A 15,720-nucleotide genomic window follows, 5' to 3' on the forward strand; every position below is an offset into this window, starting at 1 on the left:
AGAGGTTCCAGTTTCGACTTAGACATAAATACAGGACCATTTGCAAAGAAGAAAGGGTGCGTTTCTACAGCCTCGTTATAGTAACCATGAATACCAATCTCTGAATTACTGGTTACTAAACATAAATATCCTATAAAATTTAATATATTTCTTTAATTTTTAATACATACATGAGTTAGTAGTTCTAAATTATGAATCATCCTACCTGTGATATTACACTTTTCCTTATAATATCATCACTCAAGTGAACAACATTAAGATCATGTAAACCATGTCATCCTATCTTACTGTGAAGATACTTAGTTATGTTATCTAACATTATAAAAATATCATCAAATTCAAGTCCTTTTATTCACATCACATGGCCACGACGATCTGGTTCTTCGTTATATAATGTTCTAAAATTTGTCGTACATATAGGATGTACAAACCGTGATATCAAGGTATCAGTTCTTCCTTCCCAAGGGACAGTTTCATTAAAATTCTGATAGAATTAAAAATTAATTATTAATATTCTAACAATCATATATGTTAAATACATTATAGTCAACGATATATACCTGAGCGAATGTAGGGGTGATTCCTTGATAATTATAAATGTCATCAGCCCACATCATTGTGCCACTTCTTTGTACTCCAGCCTCTGGATTAACAGCCTAAACAAACATACAAAATTTTATAGAAGCTGCACAAAATATAGTATATATGCGCAATATTGAAGCGTTCAAGGGGATATAAAGGTAATGTACATCGCATACACGTGTACTCTCATGCAACAAAATACAATTAGATTTAATAGTATAAGCTCTTTTATTCATCATAATAGATTGGAAATTTAAGTGTCTTACGAGGGTGAGTAAAAAGTTACCCGCTCTGACGGTGTAGAATTTATTTTAAGCAATTGTCAAAAAAGACATACATCATTTTTTGACATAATCACTCAATTTCTGTATACACTTTGTCCATTTGCTGAAGGACCTTCGTATTTTCTGATTAAAAAATGTTTTGGGCTGAGCTGCGAACCACGAATGCATCGTCGTCTTCACCTTTTCATCAGCTTTCTCGGCATCCATCTCGCACAAACTTTTTAAAACCCAAATCTGTCGTGCACTATTGCATAAGCAGAGCCGTGGCTGATTTGCAAATGATTTGCCACATTATCCAGCGTCACTCGTCTATTCCATAGAGCATAAGTTCATGAGCACGTTCAATGTTGTCATCGTGGATGTGGACGGGCGTCCAGCTGTTTTTTCATAACACTTGTGCGATCTTCTTTGAACTTTTGTGCCCATTCAAACACACTTCGTGACAAAACACTTTCTCCATAATGTGCATTAAATCTTTGATAAATATAGGCATCAAACATAACCTCCGACCACAAGAAACGAATCACAGCATCCTGCACTGTTTTCCTGCAAATCACCATTGCAAAGCGCCATTACTCGCGCAACGGTCACAAACGAATTGACGTAACACAATGAAACCTGCGCAGCAGCACTGAACAGATATTGACGTCATACGAAGAGTGCAGATGGATCAATACGGTCGACAGAAGTTTTAACTATCTGGAGTGCGGATAAATTTTTACCGAGAGTCGTATAGGAATCTATAATCTGTAAGTACACCTTTGGCTGAATGGAAATTTCTCTTACATATAGTCAAAAATGCAGAAACAGTGTATTGAATTGGAAAGTGATAAAAAATAAGTGAAGTTTCGAGGTTGCATGTGCTTGCATGAGTACACAGGACGTTTTTAGCGAATAAAAAATAATTTTGAAAGACACGAGACTTATCTTGTATTTCATGCACTCTCTGTGTCCGAATTTCCAGAAGCTCTCTATCTTATGAAGTGTTTTAGATTAGCCGGAAAATTTTGTATGTACATACAAGAAGTATACGATCTAAGTGGAATATTCCATTATTCTCTTGATACAACAGAAACGAAATTTACAGAACTTCTCAGAAAGTTGGTTTATTATTACCAAATTAATAGAATTAATATACGTTTATCATCTTTACATACCTAAGTCGTGGAGGTTTATCGTGCGTAAAAAATTAGTGTCGTTTCAAAGTTACATTTCGTACATTTTAAGCCTATAATTTGTAACGTACAAAACAATGTAAATTTGAGCTGTTTCTTATCTCCACAATAAGAAAATCCAACTTTACGTTTTTTACACAATGATATTTATGGAACAGTAATATCATATTATTGCATCGCTTGGAGAATGAAGTCAAGGTACGATGTGACCCTAGTGTAAACGCTGGGATAGCCAGCTGTGCCGCACTTATAAACGTAAGACACAATACCTATTAAATACGAGGTTAATTCATGTTGTATCAGCAGTGGTCCGCCGCGGTCAGCCTGAAAGGATCGTTAAATTTTTAATCAAAGATACTGAAATATATCGATCGAATTGTATTGAAATTATACTTATATACAATAATAATCTTCTATTGATTTGTGTATAGAAATACTCCAATTTATAATGTACATGTTATATGTATTTTGAACAAAACTAAGATTAGAAGGAAATTAGATTAAATACCATAATGAGGTGTGAGAAGTGGGCAAAACTATTAAATTGTGTTTATCTATTATTTCTAATGTTTAAGACGTCGATTTGATGTTAATTCGAATTGACGTGTCTTCAGATACCGTATAGTTTGTAGTAACTCTGTAACTTAATTACCGTACAAGAATCCTCTCCACCCTGAGCATGTTCCGCGCATATTATACCATCAGCGATATCAGGTGCATTAGGAAATTTGGAATAAGCTATTTTGCATTCGGCGTTCTTAATCACTGGCATTTGAACTTCCATTAATGCATTACGTCGTGGTCGTCCTACGAAGAAAATAAGAAAGATATTTAAGACTGGAACTGTTTAATTTTATTATAAAATTGATATCACTTACTATATCTTAACGCCCCCATCCAGCAACAAGGGGGTTATAGCCGACGAAGTTGCTCTTTCGTAGGGGCTCTTTCGTACAAATGGGATATACGTACCCTGAAAAATAAAAAAATAAATGAAAATGCAGGAAACGAATGACCAAAAGTATGAGAAAGAATTGTACACGCTTTATGACACAATATATGTGTACAATAAGAAATTTCAGGATATGATACTTCAGTAATACTCAATAGCATATATATATATATATATTTGTGGACTTACTCGAAAATGGCACCTCCTCCACCAATCTAAGAATGGCAATATTATGATTGTGTATGTTTTCTATTCCATCCATATGTGCACAATGTGCTGCGGTCAAAACATGCCTAGCCGTTATCAGGGAACCTCCGTACTTCCATAGTGGTTTGTCTGGGTTTCGGGGATTACGAAAACTTAATGCAGCGATCCATGGCCAAGCGCCTAAAATGCAATAGTCATAGTTGTGAATATACATAATTTTTTCTCACATAATGAGTAACAACGATTATTATCTATTTGATATTCGATCATACAGCAGACGATAAGTACATACGTACAAATACTCTGAAATAGAGATTTGATAAAGACAGAAATTAAATTTTTATTCCAGTGGAATACAAATTATTAAATAATTCTATATAATTTCTATTTGAACTATACTGAACTATAAAGTTCAAACGTGTAATTTCTGCCCTAACAGTTTTTGATCTCTATCTATATTATTACTCCTATATCAATTTTTTATTTCAAGCAAAAAGATACTCTTCCTAACATGGAGTAGAAGAAAGAAATAATTCAAGTTAATAAGTAAAGTTACTACCGATAAAATCATAGCATTATTATTTAGTCTAATTGAAATGTACATTGATGTGCTGTTTAATGCCTTTAAAGTTCATTCTTTGCAGTAAATGGCTTATTATTAATCGGAAAGAAAGACATAAAACGTGCCTTCTTGATTGTCCGGTGTGGTACGTACATTCTGGATCAAACAATTTTAAAACATTTATACAGTTCAAAGATGCGTAAGAAAGCGACACCGATTACTCAACTTTCGAAGTAAAAAGCCGATCAAGTCCACCGGATTGCCCTACAGACACGTATTAATCCGTAAGAGTTAGTCATCATGTTGATAATAATTATCTAAAGAAACTTTCCACGTGAAAATATAAAATTTTAATTGATTAGATATTGTGTTAGCCATACTTAAGAAAGAAAATGAAAATGAATGAAATGAAAGAAAAGGACTACCTTCAACCTCATTTTTTAAATAAACACTTTGTCAGTTTTGCGGTAAATAAATTCTTAGGAATTCAGGACAGTTTTTAGTGAATCATTTTGTTTCGACCGTTCGCGGAGAGACGCGATCGCGAGATAGCACGTCAACGAGAGTTGTAAGTTCCCGTTACGATTAAATAATCGACGCCACGAACTGATCGATCCCCTTATTTCGATTATGATAATAAGGGTAGTTCAATGAAATTCCACAGAATTAACACAAATAAATTAATGTTTATTTCAACAACTTATTAACTAGAAAGATATAAAAGGAACAAAAAAAATGTAACTGCGTTTTGGTTGATAAGTAATGCGCGACATACCACATGTGTTGACGGTTCGACTTCTCGAAAAGTTCTGAACGCCTTTCGATTTTTTTCGTTTTTTCTGGAAGGCGACCCCCACTACGTTCGGATCACGCCACATTCTTTTACTGCGAGGTAAAATACGGGCCACGAGTCGACGTTTCTGGAAGTCGCCCTGCTTAATGAACCACGCGCTTGCCACTACAATGTTTGTTTGCCGGGCAGACGCGACGATCCGTCTGCGACATTATAGTGGCGCTATCGATAGTTAAGAATATGACCTATGGTAAGCCGCATGGCGTAACATTCTCCCCCCGTTGAGAGGGTACCGATCAAACTAGCGAGGTGTGGTTGAAGTTCCCATCTTATTTCGTCTCGGTGGCTAGTTGTTCGGGTTTCTCGAGATCGGGTTGAATTGGCAGTGGGACAAGCCTTTTGACGCCCCGATCCAAAATGCTCTTTGCCGTCTGAACTGTAGCTGTCCGGATGACACCATCGGCGCCTGGATGAACCTTGATAACTCGGCCCAGAGGCCAATGCATGGAGGGAACGTTGTCCTCTCTGAGGATGACGATTGTGCCCTTTTGGATGCTGTGTCCACCCTTGCTCCATTTATTGCGGTTGGTTAGCTCGTTCAAATACTCCTTATGCCAGCGGTTCCAAAAATGTTGTTTAAGCTGTTGGATATGCTGCCATTTGGAGAGTCGGTTCGATGGAATGTCTCTGAAATCTCGATCACGTAAGCACATTAATGAATCGCCAATGAGGAAATGTCCGGGAGTGAGGGCTAGGAGATCATTTGGATCGGTGGAGATAGGAGTTAGCGGGCGGGAATTGAGGACTGCTTCTATTTCTATGATAAGAGTATTACGGTGTTAAGCTCATATGTTTCTGTTTCTCCACTCGCGCTGCGCCATAATATCCTTTGATATTTCCGATCCTCTGGTCGTACGAGGAATTGCCGATACATTTTCTCGATGTCGCCAGTCAGTACGTACTGATGAGCGCGGAATCTAATTAATATACAAAATAAATCTTCCTGTAACTTGGGTCCTGTGTAAAGTGTATCGTTTAGGGAGGTTCCGGCAGTGCTTGGTGCCGATCCGTCGAAAACTACACGGAGTTTGGTGGTTTGACTCGATGCTTTGGTCACGCCATGATGGGGTAAATAGTATCCGTTGTCGTCGGAGTGGTTGACATTGACCTTCGTCATGTGTCCCAATGCCAGGTATTCCTGTATTACCGTTCGATATTCTGATTCGAAGCGTTTGTCGTGCTGGAATCGGCGATTGAGTGAGGCGAGTCGTTTAATTGCCAGCGTTTTAGAGGATCCGAGTGACTGAAGCTGATCATTGAAAGGTAGAGCGACGATGTATCGTCCTTCGCTGGTGCGTCGGGTGTGGGCTTGGAAGTGTTCTTCGCATCGTCGATCTGCCCTCTGAGATATGTTTAATTGAGGGTCCTTCATCGATTTCCCAAAACCGCGAGGGGTCTGCTTGTAAAGTCGTCGTGGATGTGTGAAATATGTTTGTCGCGGTTTGGGAAGTTGGACTCCCCAACTATAATTATTTTACTACAGAATCCTCAGAAACATGATGTATGTATATATATCCTGAAATATTATCAGTCTGTTGTCAAGTTATAGAACATTATGGAAATTGCCAGTTAAAGTCATAAAAAACAAAAAATAGGGAAGTTCGTTAAAATATGTGATTTTCCAATCAAGATATAGAATTTATTCGAGTAATATAGATTACGGTAGAGATGGTGACGGTAACAATGAGTGGACTGATTCTTCGTGCGAAAACAAATTAGAAGCGCAGAGCGATGTATTGTTTCAGCGAATATCGATTTTAAAGCACGGTTTTAAAGTACGTGTGCGTTTGACTAGGTGTGTTAATTAATATTGCTGTCTGATTTTCGATATGTAAATACAATATCTACATATCTTTAAACTTATGATAATTGAACTAACAATTTTTTTAAATTTAAATTAAACTTATGATAATTGAACAAACAATTTTTTTAAATTTATATTAATATTTATCCTTTTAAATGCAACAATTTTTTTTAATAATAACTTCACTCGTAAGTCAGCTGCGCACATATTTGATCGTTCTTTAAAGCTTGAATCTCTGCGAAGAGAAAAAATCTTTCAACCAACAAGAACTGGTTCTACGTTTTCTATCCATTTCCTTCCAGATAAATCTCTCTATCTAAAATCCTTATTTCCGTATTTCCTTGAAAAGGTTAAAGTCGTTTTGTATAAAATCCAATGTAGAGAAGAAGGAAGATCCGCAAAAGATTCTTTCAGCTTTCCCTATGTTTGAGCTCGAATCAAAGCAATCCTATTCCCAATAGGGTGACTATGCGTTTAACTTCTCATAGAATCTCTCTGATTCCGTGTGATACCTTCGGTGTTTTTGAAGTATGTAATTGATATCGTAACGTCAACGCTTTGCAGTGCGAATTCAATTTTGAGTTGCAATTTCCCTGTTTGCGTGGCAAAAGCATAAAATCGATAGCGCACGTTTCGATAAACACGTTTTCTTTGCTGATGCCGCACTGTAAATATAAATATTTGAATAAATATCGCGAATTTCATGTTGCTAAAAGATTTATACTATTTATTCGTAAATAACTGTTGGATATGTTTAAGTTGAAACCACTGCATTAGGTCTTTTTTCTTGTTTAAAATTATTTGTATTGGTAAATTGAATGAAAGTTCTAACATGTAATTTGTTCTTCTTTTATAAATAGTTTACAGAGGATAAAGCGTGGGTAACTCAAGACTGTCGCGATCATGACACTATACATACTTATGTATAGCACGTATACTAAGCTAACTCAAATAGCAAGTCAGAGAAATGGAAACTTAGGAAAATCTAAAGGAAGATAAAACGTTCGAGCCTTGACAGGAATATGAGATGCTAAGTAATCTTCCTAAGTAATCTCCTCCAGCTTTTTCTATTTTGATCAATAATTATTAGTACATGTTAGGAAAACAAATAGAATTTTTGTTCTCAAGCGAGGTATAATTTAAATTTTGTATGTACACAAAAATGTTAAATATCTGTAATAAACATGGTACAATCAATTTTTTTACATAAAATTATATTGTATAGGCTATTGTTATTTAAACATTTTAAATTGGATGAAGGAAAAAAATGACGCAAATAAAACGTAGAACATTTTAATTAAAGAGACTAATATAGAGATTTATCTACTTAACTGTGATTAAATCATCTCCACTTAACGCTCTACCTCTTCTATTAATTATGCTTCGTTAAACTATGATTACAGAGAATGGGTTTTTTGATAAAATGACATTCTGACAAATATATATAGATCGATATATATAGATATAGATAGACAAATATATAGATTCTTACAACAGTAGTTACGAATGAACAGTAGTTATTGTATCAATTCCGTTCTTCAGAAGCTTCATTTGTGAAAAGACAATTCGCCAGAATATGGATTCACTGTAGTTATAGCTATAGGATTTCAATCTAGTTGACAGACTTGCTTTACGTAGAGAATATCTGTCTCTTGTTCTACCTTATCGCGATTCTCTCCTCATCTTATACGCTTTGTCGAACAAAGTAATATTGGCATATATCTCGGCTCTGGTTACAATCATTAGTTTCCGCCTAAACGGTTAGAATCACATAGCTCGCGCTCTACTCTCGTTTATTGAACATTCAGGCCATATGGTCGCATGCGACTAGTTTTATGTTAATTCCGACCGATTACAATACCTTTCTTTCGTTTACAAGGAACGACGAGACTGGCAGTTGCGTGATTTCCAATGCAAAAGCCGCGATATCTGCACGATAACCTAACCTCAACCGATTTTGTTGTACTATTCTTATGTGGACTTCGTTTGTACCACTTTCGTAACAAAAATAGAATACGTAGAACACAGCATTCCGTTATGCGATATTGTCGACTCCTAACATCCGAAAAATCAGAGATAATTTTTTCCCTACAGTTGTACATTTGTGTGAAAAATTACGAACGTAAAGTTGTTTGGTGCATGCACAGTCCTCCCCTACCCTGCATTTGCGTGGACATGCTAGAAAGATTCACTTTTCCACGGTGAAACTGTATGTATTATAATTTCATTTTTACAAAGGTCGAACATCCTACTATGCATAAATTTAATATTAATATAAGCAGGTTTCCTGTTAAGTATTACATCTGACGTATAAGCACACGTGTGTACGAGCCTTGGTTTTAAATGTCTTATAGTAGACACCGAAAAGATTATTCAGTTGGATATCTGACTCAACATCAATATTTTACTAGGAGATAACATGTTAAGAACACGTTGGTGGATGGCATGGGAGATGATGAATGAAGACATACTTCTGTGAGATACATAAAATAGTAGTCAGAACGTATTTTGGCGCTTGGGGACAGCAACAGCTGGTGATACTGTCATACACCTCCATTTATAAACTTTCGAAAATCGATGTGACCTTCAAACTTTAGTGTATTCTGTTTCACAGCACAAAATGTTTCCGAAACGTACGTTTATTGTTACAATGAACTTGACTAATGGCTCTGAAATACTATCCTTGAAAAAACAATGGGGGAATTGGAGCAAAAAAAAGAAGGAAATAAACAAAGACCTTGTTGGTTCGTAAAAATAAAATATGCTACAGGAAAAACTTTTTCCAACTGATTGAGATGCGACAAGCTTTAAAAGCTATGACGCGAATCGAGCGTTTGTCTACAAGAGCGCATTTTCGGTGGATATATAGATATACATGTATATGTGACGAAATATACTAAAGCAATATTGACCCTTTGTCGCTGAAAGTATCAAACTACAAAACTTCCTTTCAAATTTTCAGAATAAGGAAATCAGGATCATGATAAATAATTGGAACATAATTAAAAATAATATATCTTCTCTATAAGATAATGAATACATTGGTTCATTTAATTTTTATGGATATTCAAACGCTTCTGTGAAATAAAACGTCAAGATTATAGAGTATAAAATTCATAGCTATGAAATAACTAAAACTCTGATGTATTATTAAAAATATACGTTAGGTTCTATGTAGTGATACATACAAAGATTACATGTACAAACCCATAATTAACACAATGCTACCGCAACCATTCTGCAATCTACCTTGCCCAAAACACTCTTCCAGTCACCTCCAAACTCTTCAATTCTCTCCACCTAACCACCCACAAACCATTCACAAACATGCAATTCTCGACAAAAGAAGAACTTGTCGTCAGTTGTCCTTAACATCTCGTTCATTCATTTGGTCCCTATCCCCCTATTTCCTCCCACTGCGATGATCGCACTACATTTTTCCACGTCTCTATTCTATTCTCTGGATGACCTGAATTCTCGAGCAGTCGAGTGACGATTGATCTGTACAATTGATCGATTTCTGTTTACTACAGCCATGCAGGAAATTTCGTCTTGGAAAGCGATGTTGTGATTTCGAATGCTTGGACCATGTAAAAAACATTACCGGAACCGGTGAAATTTATGTCCTTGAGGATGAGAAATCCTCCAGCTCCTCGACTCACCAACAAACGTGATGAGCTCAATGGTGCTGTTGCGGCTATTTGAATTTTTCAACAAGGATCCAGATGGCGCCGTGGACGAAATTCAATCATTATAAACGTCAACGATCAACATCAGCCATCAGGTAATTTCATATTGGTGACTTATTTCTTCTGTGTTATTTCTTCTAATTTTATTGTTAGTTCTTCCATTTGTATTCCAAAAGATTGAACTCTTTTTACGTGCGTGTGTGTTTTTCTTTTTTTTGTAACTCGTCGAGTTGCAATTCTAATTTTTGCACTTCCTCCTTCATGTCCTCTATGTGCTTCTCGAACTCTTGTGTCGTCCTGTCTTTGTCGGAACATTCTACTTGAAGATCAGCGAGTTGATGCTCGGGATCGTAATTCAATTTTTGGTCATTTTATTGCTGTCATTTTATCAACTTCTTTCTTCTTCTTTCTTTTTTTTTTTTTTTTTTGAACTTAAAATCTTGATTTAAGGTTTGTGTTTCACTATATGATTTATTATTATTAACTAGTTCAACATTATTTTCAGTAGATTTTTTTTTTCGCGTGATTTTTATACTTATTTAAATAGTTTAACATGAGCAAATGCATCGTACGTCAGATATACCATTTTTAATAAATTGTCGCCTTTACAACTCGAGTTACCTCTGAACGAGTCGCATGATTGATCAATAAGCCGTGAGTAATTATGCAAATTCAGTATTTTTTTCATCTATCTATCTGAATATTATAACAAAGACTTTACATTGAATATTTTATTAAAATTGTAAGTTTTTCATAAACGCTTCAAAATCCACAGTCTATTGATCAACTCCTCTATCCTTTCTCTTTCTCCTCACTAAAATAGATAAATTCCTAATGTAGTTTGTGGATAATATTTTTTTTTTTTTTTTTTCTAAAGCAAATCACATTTATCATCTGATATATTTTTTGAAATAATTTCTGTCTGTACATTTTCTTCTTTTCCCTTACTCCTCTTTCTCTTTCTAATGAATTCTTTTTATTCCGTAAAATAGTTTCTGTATATTCAATTTTGTTAAGTGCAATCCTTATTTCTGATAACTTACTTTTATTAGATAATTCTTGTGAATCTTCTACTACATCTTCCATATCATTTTGAGTGCGGCTTCTACCTTCAGTAAATTTAATATCTTGAACCGTATCATTAATTTCAATAGCTCTTTCGGTATCAAGTAAATCGCACTTATTATTTAATATACCTTTTGAATTGACTTCTGTCTCTGTAGTTTCTTCTTTTGTATCTTCTTCGAGTTTTCTTCGTTCTTCTAATCCACCCTTCTCATTTTCTAGGATCTTCCTTGTTGTTACGCCGCCTAAAACATCTGCACGCCAGCCCGCGCCAGCTCGCGCCACCGGACAACAACCAGCCTGCGTAACGTCACTTCGACCCTCAATAAACCTAAGGACCCACCATAACTTTCACTTCCCTGTATTGTTTCGCCATGTGTCTTCAATCCGTTTGTCTTGAAGAATTTCTAAAGCTTAAAAATATTCTCGAAACACAGTCGGTTTTTAGAGAGGTCCTTGGGTTTATTAGGCGTACTTAAAACACGGAGAAAGCGGGTATGCACCCATTAGGAAAATCCGAATAGCCCTCTAATAAAACAAGCTATGTTTTCCTCACGCACACAGTCATCTATCCACCACGATGGTAGGAGACTTGCTACTCATCCCTTCGAGCAGTAGTGCAGGTCATGACCAATCGACACCGCGGTTCGTTACCCTCACTTTTCCTAACGAAAGTGGGAACAACGAATCCGCGTTCTTTAGGCACAGGGGCACACCCACACCGAACTTTTCTTCCGTATTAGAAAAAGAGCGACAGACAGTCTAAAAACTAACGCCTAACGCGGCAGTCTACACATAGCGCGAGAGTCGCATACTTCACGAAAATCTTTTGTCGGTTCTCGGTGTTGTCGAACATACATCTTCTCTCCTAAATATATTATAGTGCTAAGTCCATTAATACATTAATTTCCATTATAAGAGCCCTGCTCTAGCGTACATATCTATCACATCTTCGTGCGACAAGTTGTTAACTATTTATTTCTCTACGTCAGTGTAATCTAAGTGTTGGAAATATATAATTTATAATTCAGTGAATCACAGTGTTATACAAACTCAATCACCCCTATTATCTCAACGGAAATCAGTCGCTGCTTTAATAGTCTCCTTTAACAGTTTTCTTAACTTGATTTCGTTCTGCTTCTACATAGCGTCTAGTATGGCCCGAATACTTGGATCCACACCAGTAGCCATAGCCAAGCCGGTGAAAATTATCCTTTGTTCCGTGGTATATATAGGGTAAAACGAATGGTAGACCGCAGCATAGTGGTTTCCAACGATCCACACTTGTTCTAATTCCTCACTCAACGTCTTTCGTGTCCATTGACGTAGAAAAAGGTAAGTTATTGTAATATCGGAATATATTAAAGGTGTAATTTTGTCCGATTAATTATAATTTATTAATAATGGATTGAAAATACAGATATTAGTTAGACAGAGAAACGATGTTTGATTAACAGGAAAACTAAATGCAACGCTCGTATTTTTTATATTTGGTAACTCTCTCTCTCTCTCTCTCTCTCTCTCTCTCACTGGCAACTCTAACACTCGACAATTCTAACGACTCTATGCTTCGACGTCTCGATCAACTCTGACCCTCGCCAATGCATTCCTGCTCGGTCGTGCTCGCTCTTGCTCTCGTCCTCTCACACACACACACACACACACACGCACGCACACACGCACACGCACACGCACACGTACACACTTTCTGGCTCACATGCTCTGGCCTCTCGATTGCCACTCCTTGAAATATGAAACCGTACTTCTGTTTTGACGCTGTTTATCTTTTCTCGCGTCACTGTTACTAGGCGCTCTTGGATGTAAACAAACTACAAAAAGACGACGTACACGGTGTTTTCTAATTTCAGCCGATCTTCAATCAAAGCTATTCTACGATATTACAGAATTATATTTCCCCCTTTTTAATTAATTATATGTCGGAGAAGCAGGGGGGATAGGGTTGTCGGTATTTGAGGAGTCTTCGTTGAAGGTAGCCATCGTTGCGGTGTAAAGAAGATACGATTTATTGACACAGGTATGAATAACACAGGTTTGACAATCTACCACGGCGGTGAGACGTCCGCGGCACTAGTGACAGTGGTCTCCGGTTCAATAACGAATCCGCGGCCAACGGGATGACAGATGGGCGTTCTCGCTGAATCTAAGTCTGACTCGTAAAAATAATTGCTGAGCGTAAAGACGTTACTCTTTGGTCGACGGGAGCGCGTAAAAGAATGCCCGTCCCGTCCCGATGATGCCACAGAGGAAAACTATAATGGGGTGTGTCTAAGGACACGAGATCATCGGATTCGTCGAGGAAAGCCTTCGTTTAGGAAGTAAGGGAAATTGACGTTGCTGCTAATTGGTCAATCTCCATATCGGTGGTTAGAAAAAGATGCTAGCCGCCCTCGAGGGAAAGTTGCTAGTGGGAGACGCCGCTCGTTGAAAAATATGTCTCCCCTATCTTCCCGTAGTTAGGACAAAGACTGTCTGTTTGAAGGACTTTAGTTAACTAAACCTTAAGATTTATAACGGGCCCTCGGGCTAGCCGAACATGTACTGCGGAGACGCATCGACATCTGGCAATCATCTTACTCGAAGAATAGGGTCTGCGTGTGGCGAGCCACGGGACAGAAACCGTTGGAATGTTTACTGTCGCGTGTCGCCACGAATATTTCTTTTAAGGAGAGCTATAGAATTACTCCATACCTTGTTAGGCAAAACGTTCATCCCGTGACCGCGGCTACGTTCGGCGACTGACTGTCGCCTCGAGCCCAAGCTCATTATCACAACTCTCCAACAATTACAATCGGATTGAATAACTACAATTGTTCAATTACAGACTCCGGTGTTCTTTCATCTCCGACATATATATATTTTTTACATTTGTAGTTGCGCACAGATTTTATTAAAGAAAAGTGTTAACAATGTGTTTTCATGATTTATTTCTCGCGACTGACTTCCATTAATCCCTAATATTCCTGTCGCTATACGCGTGTAAATCTAACATGGCTGCTCATAAATGTCATCAGTAAAGTTATAGTGACGGGTCTTTAGTTTTGCTTAATATCGAAGTAATTTTCCGTCTGCCGCTCGTTTTTCCTTATTCTACCGCAATTAGAACATTTATTTATTAATATTGCTTTAAAGTGACAAAAGTATTGTTCGTGTGAATATACGTATATATTTTACAAAAAGTGGACAATAGAGATGTTAATCAGACAGAGAAGACGATTGTGGCTTAACTTGAACTACTCATACCAAACGTACAGAACACAGCGCAATCCACACTCTCTCGGCAACGCCACTCGCAACCTCCGTCTCCGCTCAACTCGCACTCGGCTTCTCCGACTCGCACTCTGTTTCTCGACTCGCACACTGTTTCTCGACTCGCGCTCTGCTTTTCGACTCGCGCTCTGCTTTTCGACTGACCCTTTCTGGCCGTTGTCGCATTCTGTTGTCCTTTTCCTAGGACCACCGCACACGTGTTCCGCAGACGCTCGTGGCCAGGGTCACGTAGGTCTTTTCCACGAAACTATGCACTTGAAAAGACCGATGACACATTGATGGGCCCGACGGCGCCTCGGCTCTCGCGACACTGTTCATAGTTCGTCCGATATTTCCCAGGCCTTTCGTCCACGATACTACATATATATATATATATATATATATATATATATATATATATATATATATATATTTATGTTGCGTGTTATTTTAATATGGCTAATGTTTTGTAATTCTTCGATTGCGTTATTTATTGTTTTGAGTAGTTTATTTTATAGAGTATTCGATAATATAAATATATATATATATATATATATATATATATATATATATATATACGTGTTCATATGCATATTTCTCTTGGCAGTGTAGTATTCATACGAAATGAAATGTCAATTATTTATTTATCCTTTACCGGAATGTAGGCCAGTTTTAAGTATGTATCTTAGATTATCGGTTTGATAGAATTCGCACACATATATATATTTCTGACAATGTAACCTTCATTTCTTTAATAATACAATATTGTATGTTTTATGTATTCGTTAAACTATTAGTTTTTGACTTCATGTATACTTATATTTCATAAATTGATAATATTGTATTTATTACATAGTATTCGAAGCACTGTCTCTAATATTTACTAGGTTATTACATGTTCGGCATATATGTTTATACTTATATGTAACTCTCCAAATTGATTGATTGAAATATATTTATATATATATATGTCGGAGATGAAAGAACAGCGGAGCCTTTGGAATTTTGGATAATCCCGCAACATTGTAACCTAGAGTCTACTATAGCTGTAATTGAACAATTGTAGTTATTCAACCCGATTGTAATTGTTCGAGAGTCGTGATAATGAGCTTGGGCTCGAGGCGACAGTCAGTCGCCGAACGTAGCCGCGGTCACGGGATGAACGTTTTGCCTAACAAGGTATGGAGTAATTCTATAGCTCTCCTTAAAAGAAATATTCGGGGCGACACGAGACAATAAACATTCCAACGGTTTCTGTCCCGTGGCTCGCCACGTGCAGA

General features: G+C 37.0%; 1 long non-coding RNA gene across 1 annotated transcript; it reads left to right on the forward strand.

The window, feature by feature from the left end:
• Positions 1-6,119: 6,119 nt before the first annotated feature.
• Positions 6,120-12,208, forward strand: LOC143304511 (uncharacterized). The gene is made up of 2 exons (XR_013061171.1): positions 6,120-10,203; positions 11,396-12,208. It is a non-coding gene; the product is annotated as an uncharacterized LOC143304511 (long non-coding RNA).
• The last annotated feature ends 3,512 nt before the right edge of the window (positions 12,209-15,720 follow it).

The sequence above is a fragment of the Bombus vancouverensis genome, unplaced genomic scaffold, assembly GCF_051014615.1.
Source record: "Bombus vancouverensis nearcticus unplaced genomic scaffold, iyBomVanc1_principal scaffold0038, whole genome shotgun sequence".
In the NCBI taxonomy this organism is placed as follows: Eukaryota; Metazoa; Arthropoda; class Insecta; order Hymenoptera; family Apidae; genus Bombus; species Bombus vancouverensis.